A 16,044-nucleotide genomic window follows, 5' to 3' on the forward strand; every position below is an offset into this window, starting at 1 on the left:
TGTTATTTCTTATAACCATCTACATAAATTCTCAGTGCAAAGAAGAACTATAGTATACTACCTTTTCCCATCTTACTGCTTTTGTAAGTGGGGGAAATGAGAAAACACATGTGTCTGCACACTGGTGCAATACAGGAGGTTTAAACCAAGAACTAAGGAGATAGATTGCCTCTGGGAGTGGAGTGAGTAGAAATGAAGTATAAATGATGGGCTAGTGGGAATTGGGGAGAAGGATGGTGATGAGGGACGTGTTTTTGAATATTCCTTTCTATATGGTTCTGAATTTTAAAAACAGTAGCGTTTCCCAGATAAACAAAGACATAAATAAGTAAATAAATTAGTAAAATAAATAAGGACAAATAAACCCAAAATTAAATACAAACTAAACAAGTGAACACAATTAAAATTCAAATGAATGACGTCAACCAAGAAAGAGAAAGGAAGGGAAAATAACTTTGGCATCAGCAACTCTGACTTTAATCAAAGAAAACACACTTTTTCCCTGGATCTGGAACTGGAGCTGTGAAGACACTGAACTAACCACAGACTTAGTTCATTTATTACAGTTAAGAGACTGTTAGATTTCAACCCAATATCCAGTCTCCCTTTTCCCCTTTTGTAACAGAACTCTGATTTTACTAGGGGCAATAATGTACTTAACTAAAAATCTTCTTCCTACCCCCTTGCAGCTGGAGGTGGTCTTGTGGCAAAGGTTGGCCAATGGGATGAGCCAGAAGTGAGGTGGGAGCAGCTGACTCAGCTGGTGCCTATACTTTTGTCTTTCCCTTCTTCCCATCAAGAACATGGCACCAGGCAGAAGGTAACCAGTCATCGATGACCACAAGATGACGAATTTTTTCAGATCTCTGTGACACAGATGAATGTGGATTCTGACACAGCTGAGTCTACTGACCAAGCCAGATTTAGAATCCACACCTCTTACCTCGCCTTTCAGGGTACTTTCAGACACAGGTGCCACTTACAAGTAACCTCTAAGCTCCTGTTATTCATCCAGCACTGCACAGACATGGCCTTCCAATTTATTTATTTATTTATTTATTTATTTATTTATTTATTTATTTTTTAAAGGGTCTACTATTGCATCTATTATTGCATACTCAGGTCTGATTGAGCTGGGATTTGCAAGGCCTCCCTGGTTACTGTTGACTCTATTAATGCAAAAGACACTCAGAATTACATTTAAAACTTTACATATGACAACTCTTCCTCCTTTTCCTTTTAACTAGGTAATAGACAAAGATTTGTTAAAGCTAAGAATAAGCTCCTTTCTTACATCTATAAACGCAGACTGAATGTGTTCAGAAGAGCCTTGAAACCTAACCATGGCAAATACAAGTTGAGTATGTCATGGTTTGGATGTTTCCATAACATCAAACCATCAAGAAGTCTTTTCTTATTCCCACCTTTACACTCACCTGCCTCCTCAGCAGTTAGAACACTGTAGTGCAATTCTTTGTTGTCTATCAGTCCTCCTCACTAGACTCTTAGTTTCATGAGGACAGGGAATTAGGTCTTATATGTCTACTGCCTAGCACAATCCCCATCTCCTAGGGGCTGTCTTCATTAATAAATAGATGAAAAGGTGTGCATGGAAACCTTAGAGAATGGGTTGTTCTGGGCTTTAGAAAAGCAAACCACATCATTAAAAGGATTAATTTTATGCCCTTCAAAAAATTAATGAAGAGAGTTTTTACTTAAAATCAGAAAAGTATATTTTGGAGCTTTGGGGAATAAAAAATTCACTTGGAATCAGACTCTGTTCCTTGACTTAAAACAAAATTTTCTTATGGAAAGATTTAAAGACATTATTAGAATCTAAAGGTGGCATTTTTCACTGAGTCCACTTGGCTAGCTAGAAATCCCCAAAGCCATCAAGAAGTGCTGCAGGGCCTTACGCACACTGGCATCACACCCTCTCTTACAAGTGCCTGCACAGAAGACTAAGTTAGTCAAGGACTGTAAATTGGAGGTCAAGGAGAGTCAGCCAACAACATTCAAGGTCAAATGTAAAGCTGCTATGTTACAAGCTCTGCAAACCTGCAGGCGATCCGCTATGGTTCAGAATCCTTGCTGGCATCGAGCTCGACTGGGCACAGAACCTTAAGTGAATAAGTCACACCTCAAGCATGTATCATGGCTGTTCCCAAACTCACTCATTGGGTGAGTCAGCCTTCTAAACACCAGCATACACATTTAGCACCAAGGGTTGTTAGCTTACTGCAGGCCAGGAGACAGAGAAATCAAGCCACACAGATGCCTATTCTGGCTCCACTACTTCCTCATTGGATGACCCAGCAGGTTGTGTAACCCCTGTGTCTCAGTGTCCTCCTCTGTGAAATGGGGGTAATAATCCTACTTCTACCTCACAGATTCATTGTGAGGATAAAGTGAGTTGCCATTTGTGACGTGTATAGAGGAGTCCTGGCACAAAGGAAGAGCCATGCAAAGTGCGGCCTGTTTTCATTATCCTAATAAAATGGTAATATGCAAATTAACCATTACTCCATCACAAAGATGGTGGCACCCAGTCCTCTCAGCCCCGCCAGAGTCCCCCGTCCCCTTAGGGGTGGGCAGCGTGAGCGGTCTGGCAGAATGCTTTTTTCATCGCCATGGTAATGAGGCAAGTGTTCCACACTCAGCTGCAGATGGGCCTCTGGGCCTCTGGGCCACCAAGAGCCTCTGGGTGGTGGGCGTGGAGAGGCCATGCCCCAAAGAGAGCTACTGGTGCATGGATTCGTGTGCAGGTCTACTGGTTTGTTGGCTAAATGGAGAAATGATAACATGAGAAAATATTCAGGATATATTTAAGTGTTTTAAAACAGATATATACAGTAAGATGTCAATTAATATATAAAGTGTATGAATAGAAAATAGACTGGTTTCCTCTTAGTGTGGCATTACAGATTGCTTTCTCTCTCTAGTTTTTTACATAATGTTTACCATAAGAGAAACAACAATTTCATCAGTATTGACAATACAGGCCTCAGTTTCTTAATCTGTGGGATGGGGGACAGCACTACCTGCTCTCTAAAATATCCCAAAGCACTCACAGTCCACAGCTTCACTCTCTGTTACACAGTTACTAGACGCTCAGCCAAAGAAAATTAAGTCATACACAGTCACTTTTCTTTCCCATAATGGTAAGAATGGCCTGGTGGAAATCTCTTTCTCCAAACCAAATCAGTCAGAAGCAAGGTTGGAAATTAGTATAAAGGGTCCACAGACTTGTTTCACAAAGTTAATTTCAGCAACGCCATCCTAGGTCCCTGCCCACTTCTCCCAGCGCTGGATTATGTGGGGACAGATGGTTACGGGAATCTAGAGGGAAGAAACAGCACACTCTCTCAAAAACAAAACCAAAAGAGCTGCCATATGGTGTCCATTCTGCTACTTAAGCGATTTTCCCCTTCTCTGACATTGAGAAGTTCCTTCACCTGGTTTGATATTTAAAACCAAGAGTAACAGTTTATGATTTTAGCAATTTTACAGCAGCACCGTAGCTGCTTTGTCCAATTCTGCACAGAAATGCGAGGAATTCTGTAAACAGAATACGGCATCTGTACCGAGAACAATGTTTCCTGTCCTCCTCTTGGTGTTAAATTCACTGTTGGATCCAGTCATCCAAACACAGCCCAGTTTCCTGGTGCCCAGGTAACCCATCTCCATGAGTGGCCTTCAGAGCACCTGCCTGCTTCGTGGACAGCAGGGCCGGAGCGCTGTTGGAGAGAGGCTTGGGGTTAAGGATCCAAACGATGTGGACAGATGCTGAGTCCCTTGAACCAGACACTGAACCTTTCCAAGCCTCAGGTCCCTCATCTATTCAACAGGCACATGCACATCACATTTGAAGACCTGCCACAGAGACTGCGGTGGAAGCACCTGGTAAAATGCATTGCACTCCATAAATGTGAAATTCAGGAGGCCCACGGGGAGAAACGTGTTAAAGGCACAAAAGGAAACAAAAGGCAAACGATTCCAGTGTGAGTGTGCACAGGAACCTGCAGCCCTCAGTGCCGGGTTTGTGGTCGGGGACTCAGGGAGGCATCTGAGCACAGTACACCCAGGCCTGCGCGTGCAGGACCATCAATCACATCCCTGGAAAACCTCTGAATGCAGATCTTGTGGGGAAACTGAATGAGCCAGAAGCGAGAGACTGATTAGAGAGGCAAGATAAACAGTATTCTGGGGGCCCTCTGAGGGTCCACACCCCAGATCTGTGTGTAACACCCTGATCTGAGGAAAGTGTGCTGGAAGGGACAGGTAGCCTGGACAGAGTGCTGTGCCCCTCCTGCTTCTCTTTGGGTGGCAGGGAAACTTGATGTAGTGTTTCCATGGAGAAGCACAAACTTTCCAGAAGGTTTACTAACTTCATTTCCTTGGAAGAGGAGAGGGAGATAGTTTTGTCCCACGTGGGGTGGACACATCTTAAAGTCAGAGAGTTAGGCAGAGGGACCAAGGAGGAGCTGAAGCCAAAGAGCAAGGGGCTCTGTGAAGCCTTCCCTGGCCTCCTAGCAGGAAGACCCTTCTATTTAGTGAGGATGCGGCACAAAATGTACCTTTCAGAAACCTCCTGCGTGCTCTTTCCTTCTCTCTTCTCCCTTTCTCTTCTTTTTCCCTCTCTCACTCTTTCTGCCCTCTCCTCCCATTCATGCCACCCTCTTTCTCTCCCCTTTCCTCTTTTGTCACTCTCCTTCCTCTCTTCTCCCTTCCTCTTCAGCCCCCCTCTTCTCTCCTTCCTTCTTTCTATTTTCCCTCTCTCCTTCCTTCCACCTCTCCCCTCTTTTTCCGCTTTCTCTTCCTTTGTCTTTATCTTTTCTCTCTTTTTTCAATAATTGCTTACTGAATATCTACCATAATAGCAAGGGGTCCCATGGTTGGTATGCCTTTATTGGATAAAATGGTTTTTTATTCCTTTATTCTTTCAGGAAATGTTTAAGCATCTAGTATGATGCTAGGTACCCAATAGAAAAGCTACTTATTTCAATTCAGAAAACATTTATTAAACTGCTACAGTGTTCAGTGAATGAGATAATATTGAATAAAATAGAACGTTTGCCCCTAAGGAGCTCACAGGTTATGGGAGACCCACATGTAAACCGAAAAGAAATGGCATCTGGTCTACAAGGCATCTGGTCTACAAGAGATGGCCAGCCGTGCATCCTTTTCAAGATGCAGTTATTGCTGGGAAGTAGCCAACAAGGATCTATTTTTCTTGCCCAAACCCATCACAGTTGTCTAAATGTAGTCTGGCCAAAAATAGCCTCCTTGTAACCCTCCACATTCTTCCTCTCCCCTGGCTGCTGGCTGGAGACTGATGGCACATTAAAGTAACCACAGAAGCCACCGGTTGAGGATGGAACAACCTACATCATCCTGGGACCCTGAATGACTATGTGGAGCAGAGACATGAACATCACATTGCCAATCAGTCTCTACATGGACAAGAAACACCTTTTTGTTGAATTAAACCCCTGAGGTTTTCAGAATTATCAGTTATCACAGCTAGTATCATCTTAACTAATAAATGTCACAGTTCATTTGACAAATATTTACTAAGTACCTAGACATGCCAGATTCTGTTCTAGAGATACCCCATGAACAAGACAGACAAAGATCTCTGGCCTTCTAGAACTAATGCTGTCTGCAGTAGATGGTCAAAAATATTCACTTAATGTGAGAGTTTCAAGACCCTGTGGTCGGGAATTCAAAGGGACATCTGAGCACAGTACACCCAGGCCTGTGAGAAAACAAAGAAATTTTAACAATTTTAAATAGTAACTTAATCTAAAATAGGAACATTTTTAGAATATAGTCTCAATTTCATCAAGTAAAAAAGTCTCTTTCTCCTTTTCCCTGTTCATTAGATAGGAACCCTGCCCTCTGCTGCTCAACTCCAGTTGAAGAGTTATCTCATGGCAGGGAATCCGGATATCCCAGGATCTGGCACAACATCAAGCATTTCACAAGTGCTCAATAAATGCTGAATAACACACATTCTTATGTTTTAAATTTTATATCTGTTATATGTATTATTTTATATTACCAATGGATATGTTGTACTTTAAAAATAGTACAAAATTAATTTAAAATATGAAAACTACAGACCTACTAGAGAGCAGGTCTGTCTACCCAGGGGAAGGGTCAACCAGCATCACAGATGGGTGTATGAAAGGGTCAAAGGATGGTATCAACAGTGAAACCAAAAAAGGGCAAAACTGTGAGAGCTAAAATAACCAGGAAAATTTATATAGGAAATACTGTTAAAATAACAGCTCATCTTTTTATGACCTGATAGAGCTTACAAAGCATTCTCACACCTATTCATTCATTTGGTACATTTAATAACTTTTGGGGCTAGTTATAATTAGCCTCAAGATTGAGGGATTTACCTAAACTCAATAGTTAATCCTACATAATAAAATCCTAATATGCTAAATGTCCAGTCATCCAGTTGTCCATTCAACTAATCAAAGTGTAATATGCTAATGACTTGCTAAGGCCACTCAACAATTCACTATGATATGCACTGACCACCAGGGGCCAGACACTCTGACTGATAAATTAGCTTACTGCTGGGGTCCAGCAGATCGGAATTGAGCAAGATGGATCCTACATGCCCTGGAGCCCTCCTGCAGACCCTCCCCAGCTGGCCAACCTTCCATGTCCCTCCCCATCCCTGACTGTGTACCAGTGGGGTTCCTTGGCATAGCCTGTGCCCTCTTACAATCCGGGACACCTCAAGGGATGTTGGAGAGCCAGTTTCAGCCCAATGGCACAATGACCAGTCGCAATGAAGTGCTCTGACCACCAGGAGGCAGATGCTGAATTTAGGAGCTGCCCCCTGATGGTCAGCATGCTCCCACAGGGGGAGCACCGCTCAGCCAGAAACCAGGTGAGCACAGCAGTGGTGGCGGGAGCCTCTCCAGCCTCTGCAGCAGTACTAAGGACATCCGACTGATGGCTTAGGCCCTGGGGAGTGGGCCTAAGCCGTCAGTCGGACATCCCCTGAGGTCTCCCAGACTAAGAAAGGGCACAGGCTGGGTTGAGGGACCCCTCCTCCCCAATGAGTGCATGAATTTCATACACCAGGCCTCTAGTAATTAATAAAGGTCCTTTTACTCTGCATCTGGAAAAATCTCCAAAATAAAGTGGAAATGTGCAAGCCATACTTAAAGGACTCTGCAGAGAGGAGTCTCCCTGGGCAAAGCGTTGTGTATGTTTACACACCGCTCAACATTTTCAGTGATTGGCTGACCTCTGCTTGTAAGAAATATAAAGGAACCATGGACGAGGCAGTTTTTCCCCAGCGACTTACCAGTCACATCTGGTGCTTTACCAACATCACCATCTTATCTTGATTACATTATTAGAAAGCAGAATCCAGCTCCTTGATTAGATGCAGAAGAAAGGAACACTTAAACTCAAGGAGTCAATTTAAAATGAAGGAGAGAGCCTGACCAGCTTGGGTTAGTAGTTGAGCAATTACATATGAACCAGAAGGTCATGGTTAGATTTCCTGTCAAGATACATGCCTGGATTTTTGACTTGATCCCCAGTGGGAAGCATGCTGGAACTAGCCAATCAACGATTCTTTCTCATTATTGATGTTTTTCTCTCTCTCTCACTCTCTGAAATCAATAAAAATATAAAATAAAATAATAAAATAAAATAATGGGGGAGGAAGCACTTTTTAGTGTTTACCAAGTGTTAAGGAAATCTTTCAGAGTAAAGGAGAAGATTTCAGATAGCATGGAGTTCAAGTTATTGAACATAAATTAGACAAACCTGGAGGATTCATGGTCATATTTCCAGAAATAACCCACAAACTGAGCAAAGCCCTGGTGATCTAGGCACAAAAGAAATCATTTTAAAAATGCACCTGCTATCAAAACAACTTCAGAAGGTGCACATGTGGTTTTTATTTGTACTTTCTTTTAACAATATGGTAGAAGTTATTGAGTAAGTATGATGTAATATGAAAGCTGTTTAACAATGGGATTGGCTGCCTTGGTTAAAGAGGAAGTGCACTGTGAGTGAAGGATTAAAGGATTCAACCATTTAGGGCACTGTAGAAGGAATCCACACATCAGAACCTCATAGGGGGGCAGATACCATGACCTCTAAGTGCATCTAGTGAACCTGTGTATACCTGTATTGAACAGAGGCCATCCAGGACCCAGAGGGGTCACATCTCTTATCTCATGGATGCCATCTCCAAGACATTTCTGGGTATTACTTTCTGAGCAGAAAACATACCCAGCATCAAATAAAAATTAAAAGATAAAATAAAAAGAAACACATAGTGTATCTACAATCCAGATGAAAATAAAAAATTTTTGAACAATGTTATAGGAACAAATTTACTTAATAGCTGACTCAGTCCTCGGAGCCAATGATTTTCAATTCTTTGAGCCTGGAACCCCATGGTAAAATGAGAGGCAGAACAGACTAACAGAGAACCTCAAAATTAACAGCTCAACCAGTCTGAGAGTCAGTGACTTCAAGAGGTGGCTAATGGTATACTGGCTGCCTAATCAAGATGAGTGGGAGAGTTCACATGCCAGAATCTCAATTGGACTTCGTCCTGCCTCAACTTCAAACTCCAACTTAGTAAACAGAAATAGTCTTCTTTCTAAGGCCTCTCTAACCATCTTCTTATGACACCAAGATACAAGGCTTATTTTCTTGAATGGATCCTGAGTGTTAGCCTTTACCCAACATTTCATTCATCCAGAAATGTAGCCGAGATTATACCCTACTACTTAACCGGAGATAAGGAAGAAAAATGTGGGCAACTATTATTTGTATTTATAAATCTGAATAATAGGCCTGTGTTCAAAGAAGAAATATATGCATTATAAGAATGAAACACTATTAATTCTGTCTAAGGATTTACATTAGCTAACGACCCAGTTGTTGGTTGCCATCTCTACCTTGAGAGATTATGAGATTTTATCTAAATTGCTTTATAACTTTTCCCAAATCTTGGTCAAATCATATACTTACATAAAATACAATCATGCCATAAGACTTTGTTAATCTTACCTGTCCTCAAATATGTTTTATAAAAAGTATTCAAAGATGGCTTAAATAATGTGATTTAATAGTTCCGATAATTCATGTCCAAGAGTTTTCTGGACCAAGGTAAAGCAACTACTGCAGGATGTTCCACACTGCCATCAAAGATTTGAAAGACCTCGGTCTACTTGACATACTAAAGAAAGTACATTTAAGATGCGTCAGTCTTGTCAAAGAAAGAATTTTGACCTTCTGGCCACTCGGAATCCAAACTAATGGCCAACTCATGAAAACCAGCTTTTATTCTACAATTTGTAGAATATTTGTAACTACCATTTCCACCTTTCCCTCTCTGCCAACTCATAATCCATTAGCCTGAGGGAGGAATTACACACAGGACAGTGGCTTCTGTGTATAAACAATGAAGAGTCAGATCCTCCTTACTTCTCCTTCCTTTTTCTCCTTCTTTTTTTCTTTTTCTTTTACCTTCCAGGCCCAGATATCTTCCTGTGAAGAGCCTAATCCTGAACATGATAGGAATCAACATCAGGTTCACAAAATGTCAACTGCACAAATATAAAATGTGTGTGGTGTGGAGAGGTGGGAGGTTATGTGTATATGAATGAATGAATGAATGGGAGTGATTTCTGCAGAGAGCAATACAATGGCATAATCACCACCATCAAATTGCTTTTCCTATGTTATAAACTTTTAGGTCACATCTGTTTACTCACTTGGATAGTATCACCAGAGATTATCAATACTTTGATATCAGTGGAATAAAAAGACTGCTGTCTCCCTTATTTCCTAAAACATTAAAGCCTATAAATCTAGCAAGGACTAGAAAAATAAAGAAATCCATACTCGGTCGGTAAAAAATAAAACAAAGAAACTCACAAAAACGAAGTCTTTTGTCTAGATACCATAGAGATACATTTAAAATAAAATTGTCGAAAATCAGCCTCTTGTCTACTGACCAGGCATATAGGCAATTAAAGGCACACAAGTGAATAATTGTCTTCAAGGCCAAATTGAATGCATCCTTTTCCGCCTCTCTCAGCCCCACTTTTGTGTATGCCCTTCCAGGAGTGAAGGTTTTACCATTCCTCCTGCCCCTCTCCCCACACCATGGAAGCAAAGCATGAGAACTCTAAGCAGCAAGCCTCTGACATTACTTTGGTAGCAGCAAGTACCACAGAAGTCTGAGGTTTCATGCCTCACTGACCTTTCCATACAAAATCCTCCCAGCGACACTGTGCCCAGAAATGTTTACTGCCCAAGCGCACAATCGCCTCTCAAAGAAACACTTTCCCTGCCGTACACTGTGCCCACCGCTGTTGAGAGAGGGTTACTGTTCCCGCCGTGGCAGACGCCATAAACATGAATCCATCTTGAAGGAGGCTGTGCTGCTTTTTGCTTTCTTTTGCCAGTTGGTCTTCAGCAAAAGTACCTGATGGACCCAAACACATCCAGTTTCCGAGCTTCTAGTGACAAGGCGAGGGTGCCTTTGGGAAACCAGGCTTGGCACACAGCTGGTCTTCATGATTGCAGCTGTTGGTGTCTCCTGGTATCTGCTGCCCACGCCCCCCCCCCCCCCCCCCCCCACACACACACACACACTCCCACTGCCCTTCCCAGTTCTGTTTCTGGGAATCACTTAGCTGGGAGGGCCTCAAGCCCCACTCTCTCCATTATGCAGATGAGATGAAACTTTAGAGCAATCTGGCAACCAGTCCAAGTTCACAGGGCTCATTGGTCGTGGCCAAACCCAGGAGTGCTGGTACTAGTTCCATATGGACCTGCACAAGCAAGGGATTTACAGTAAAAACAGAACGCTGGGTTCCAACCCTAGAGTTGCCACTCACTGACTGGTGAGCTTGGAGAAATAACATTTACCTATCTATGCATTCCCAGGCTTTCTTGTTTGTAAAAGAGATAATAAATACAGCAACAGCTCACTAAGTCAATGCCCAAAGTGTTTATGAGAACATAGAATGATATAGCTCTTGGTACAAGTCATTCTTCATAAACCACACCAACTTTCTTTTCTTTTTTTTTAAATATATTTTATTGATTTTTGCAGAGAAGAAGGAAGAGGGATAGAGAGCTAGAAACATCGATGAGAGAGAAACATCAACTAGCTGCCTCTTGCACACCCCCTACCGGGGATGTGCCTGCAACCAAGATACATGCCCTTGACCGGAATCGAACCCAAGACCCTTCAGTCTGCAGGCTGACGCTCTATCCACTGAGCCAAACCGGTTTCAGCCCAACTTTCTTTTATTCGTTGAAAGACCCATCAGGCCTCTAGGTCAGATGGATTCTTAAATACCTTTTCAGACTCAACTTGCTGTCATCTCCTCCAAAGCCTTCCCTGCACTCTCAGCTGTATGGAGGGGCCCAGCTCCCTCTGCACAGTGCTGCCTTTGCCCCACATTATAAGGATTCTCTGTGCCTTTTCCCCCATTTGACTGTGAGAGTCTCAAGAAAGTGAACTATGTCTTAATCGTGTTTGCATTTTCTGCAACAAGCACAATTCTTGACCCATAAGAAATAAATTCATTTATTATTTTAAAATAATAAAAAGAACAAAATCACAAGGGGAAAGGTGACTCAAGACTAAATCTAAAGGCAACCATACGTTCTTCCTTTGACTTGTATATGATGAAATGAAATTGCTAGGCAACCACTCACCCCTGCAAACTTCCTACTAGATGCACTTTCAGGTAACTCCACCTCCACCAGCTCTGAATACCTCAGACAAAGGACTTCTCACCACCACCCTCCAGTCATTTGCTTTGTAATAATTTTCCAGTGTTTTGACATATATCATGCTTCGATAGTCCCTGCAGTATTTCTAGCTTTATACGAGAGAGAGAGAGAGAGAGAGAGAGAGAGAGAGAGAGAGAGAGAGAGAGCGCGCTCTATTTTGCTAATTTAACAGAGTCCTCATGATGCAAAGAGATGAAAATCTTAGTTATAAATCAAGCATATCGATAGAATTTCTCACCAAACTGGAACCTGTGATGGCTATAAATGTTGAGAGCACCAGCATTCAATGGGTTGATTAATAGGAAGCAGTGATATATCCCATATCTGACCTGTGATGGACCCATATGATATGTCTGTCCTGAACAGTCACAATGAACACCAAGCAGAAAATGTAGTATTAAAATATGATTAGTCATGACATGAGAATAATGGGAAAAGCTGCCATCTTCGTTAGCTAATGAAGATCCTTAGACAGAATTAATAGTGTTTCATTCTTATACTGAGCTCTTTACTGTTCACTCTATCTTTTGGGGTAAATAACACATTTGTATTTGGAATAGGCCTAAAGAAATAGAGCATTCTGGTTACTAAATCAACGGAAAGTAGAGAGTCATCAATTAGGACCCAGACAACTTGTTCCCAAACAGGCCTCCTTACCTCTCACTTTTGTGTCTTTGTGAATGAGTTCCTTGGCCTAGAATTCCTCTCCCACCATCTGGACTCTCCATTGCCCCTCCCTTGCCTCTTCTTTGTTGCAAACTCCTCCTTGTCACCTCGGGGCAACCTTCCAGCACCTCCTATCCAGAATACACTAAGATTTATAATAAAGCCAAAATTACCTAGGGTTTAATCATCATTCTTTCTGTTAGACTCTTCCATCAGACTGTGAGTTCCCTGAGGACAGGAAATTGATCTTTTTCATCTTTTTATCTCCAGTATCTCTGGTGTAATTTTACATGTATTACTTCTGGCACACGGTAGGTTTAAAATAAATGTTAAATGAATAGAACATAAGTAGAACAAACGGCAAATCAATCATAATTGATTGATCATAATAGGACCCTTTCCTATTTCTGTAAAGTATTCCAAAACCTCCAAAGAAAAGGAGCTTGAGAAGCCTGTGTAACTTTTATTATTTGCTTGGTATGGACACTAAAAAGTGGATAAATGTTTACATTTTTAATGGGCCAGCTAGAGACCATATAATCTCCCAGAATTCTTTCCCTAAAACGAAATTCCTTTAAGTAGGTCCTGACAGGGAGATTTATCTCAGTGGTCAGGTCCTCTCGCAATGGAGGCAACTATAAAAATGTCCTTTACTGGATGTGGTAAGCCAGGGTGGCTTGGGATGGTCTGAGAAAACACCATCCACACACCAACCCCCTCAAATTTTAAACATGACTAGACTTTTCACAGGGTTTATTAGCATCCTCCATGGATCTCAAAATATTTTTAAATGGGATTTAATACCACACTTACCCTTAGTGGAGAAAGGCAAAATCTTCCTCTCAGGGTAGTTTTATTCACATGCAATTAGAATACTAGTGGTCTACCCCAATATCTGAACACTTATTTACAAAACAGACTTTTAAATACTGACAATAATACAGGAAGGTATAAGCAGAGGCCTTTTAGATTGAACTTGCATAATACATTTTAAATAACATTGAATTTTGCAAATCTGATATATGCCACACTCTTCATACTGTCTATATCAAGGTGTGTCTCTAAGATCAAACAGGCATTGTCCCTACATGCCGGGTACCCACAGCTGGGCGTGCAAGTGCTGCATTCTTCTCCAAGGCCGCCCTGCACTGGGCACTCTGGAAAGCACATGGCAGTGCAATAAACCAGATCAGTGTCAAGTTCTATAGACACAACTTTGGTGATTTACTGAAACTCTCTGTGCATCCATTTCTCCTCTGTAAAACGGGGCTGGTCATGCCTGACAGGCAGCCTCCAAGAAGGCCCCAATGATGGCTACCTCCTGGTCTTCACACCCCTGTATAGTCTCCTCCTGCTTCACCATAGAGAGCGGATCTCTATGACCGATAGCACACAGCAGAAGTGATTGTATGTCACTTCTGAGATTGGGTTATCGGGGGCTGGGGCTTCCCCTTTGCGCATTCTCCCTCTCACCCCTCACTCTCAGGGAAGCCAGCAGTGAGCAGCCTGTGGACGTGTGCAGGTGTAACTGAGTGAGCCCGGAAGTGGGGCTTCCAGCCCCTGGTGAGCCTTCCGGCTGCAGACCCAGCCACCGGCTTGAAGGCAATGTCACAACCACTAAGCAAAGCTACTCACAAATTCCTGGTCACCAGAAACTGAGTGAGATAACACACGCTTGTTCTTTTAAACTGCTAAACTGCGGGTTTATTTTATTACATATCAATAATCTATGTCAAATGCTGAGCATATGCTTGTCACATATTAGGCACTAAAATGTTAGCTATGAAAATTTAAATTTATTATTAATAACTAGTCTCAATAATTATAATGTAGTTAATTATATATTATAAAATCATAGCAATATATATTATATTATCAGAGATTAATCACAAGGCTTTTTTCTATGGGAAAGAAACTAGTAGAAGGATCATCGATTGTTCTTTCCTATTTCCTGTCATTAATCTTAGCACCTATAGTTCTAATTTGCAGATACTAGATATCAAACACTCTGAAGAGCTTCGGAATCTTCTATGTAAAAATGTAAAGTGTAATGAAAAAAGAAAAAGGAAGACTATGCTCTCTGACAGGTAGACCGTGCCTTTAACATAATGACCTCTGCTTAGCTGTTAACATCAGCCAATGAGAATCCTTCAGGGTCAAACCCCACTCAGAGTCTCCTACGGTGAGAAAGGTCAGGTACAGTGATCACCTCTGGGTCAGAGGATCAGAGGAGGAACAGGGATGGGGCTGACTGGGAAGGGGCATGGAGGAACTTTCTGGAATGATGACAACGTTCTGTCGCTTGCTTCAGGTAATGGTTTTACAAATGGACACAATTTGTAAAACTAAGGAACTAAATCCTTAACATTCATCTATGTTAATTATACCCCAATAAAAATGATTAAGATAACCAAAGTTTAAAAAAATTGCCGTATGTATTCAAACAAAACTTTGGCCCCCTGCCATGATGCTGTCATGTCCCACACTCTCCTCTTCCTCCCTCCATACAGTCTTCATGGAAGAAAGGACAGCATCTGAGTGGAGAGGCACAGCCTGCCACCCACCCACACTGTGCCCCTGCCTCCGAACAAACAGGAAACAAAGGGAAGGGAGCTCCTCACGGGCCCTCCGGCAACCTCCTCTCCCTCCCCTCAGAGGCGGTCTGTGCCCTCTCTCCGGAGACAGGCTCCAAACCACCCACTGGGCCGCTGCCACCTGCCCAGGTGGAGACAGAAGGCTTCAGTCTTCTGTGCTGTCAGTCCAGTCCCTGGAACAAACATGAAATTCATTTGGGAGGAGGAGGGAGCATGTTAGGGTAAAGTTCATTCCAACCTTCTTTATACAGAGAAAAAAACATCATATATCCAGGTAACTGCAGTTACTCCAATTTGCTCGAACTTCATCCCCAGCTCCCATCCCACCTCCCTGGTGGGGATGCAGCAGTGCCAAGGGGTAGCCCAGAGCTCCCTATCCCGGCTGGACCTGTGCCAGGGTGGAAGTGAGTGGTTGCGTATGTGGCATTTTTTTTTCTCTAGTTTTTAAAATAAAAGTCTCTTTCAGATAACAGAAAAATACAAGCCCTAAGAAGAAAATAGTTTCCTTCTCTAAATCTAAAGGAAAACGGTGTGGATACTGGCCTTCACCATCCTGCAGAAAGACCCAGGTGCAGACACACACACACACACACACACACACACACACACACAAACACACGCTCATGGGTACCCTGAACTGAAGAAGGGAAACTGGGTAGTCAGCTAGGTTTCCTCAACAGCTGTGTGACTGACTCATTCTTGTCAAACCCTTTCTCAGCAGAATTATAAATTAATGCCGTAGACCTTCCCAGATTCCCTGTAAGCAGTGAAAACAATTTGTGTGAAATCCATAACACCCAGGCACAAGAACTAGAATTCCAAAGCTAGAAGGGACCTCAGAACCCATCCACCTCAACCACACTGTTTTCCAAGAGAATGCATCCCATGAAGAGATGTGCTTTCTAACACAAAGGAGGAGTCACACCCAGAAGAGTCAAGTCTATTCTGTTGCATCGATTCTACATACACAGGC

At 42.3% G+C, this 16,044-nt stretch overlaps 1 protein-coding gene across 1 annotated transcript in view; it reads right to left on the reverse strand.

Moving 5' to 3' along the window:
- ROR1 (receptor tyrosine kinase like orphan receptor 1) overlaps nt 1-16,044 on the reverse strand; it is a 390,155-nt gene that overhangs the window by 256,616 nt on the left and 117,495 nt on the right. The window lies entirely within an intron of this gene.

This window comes from Pipistrellus kuhlii, unplaced genomic scaffold (genome assembly GCF_014108245.1).
Source record: "Pipistrellus kuhlii isolate mPipKuh1 unplaced genomic scaffold, mPipKuh1.p scaffold_m20_p_2, whole genome shotgun sequence".
Taxonomy (NCBI): domain Eukaryota; kingdom Metazoa; phylum Chordata; class Mammalia; order Chiroptera; family Vespertilionidae; genus Pipistrellus; species Pipistrellus kuhlii.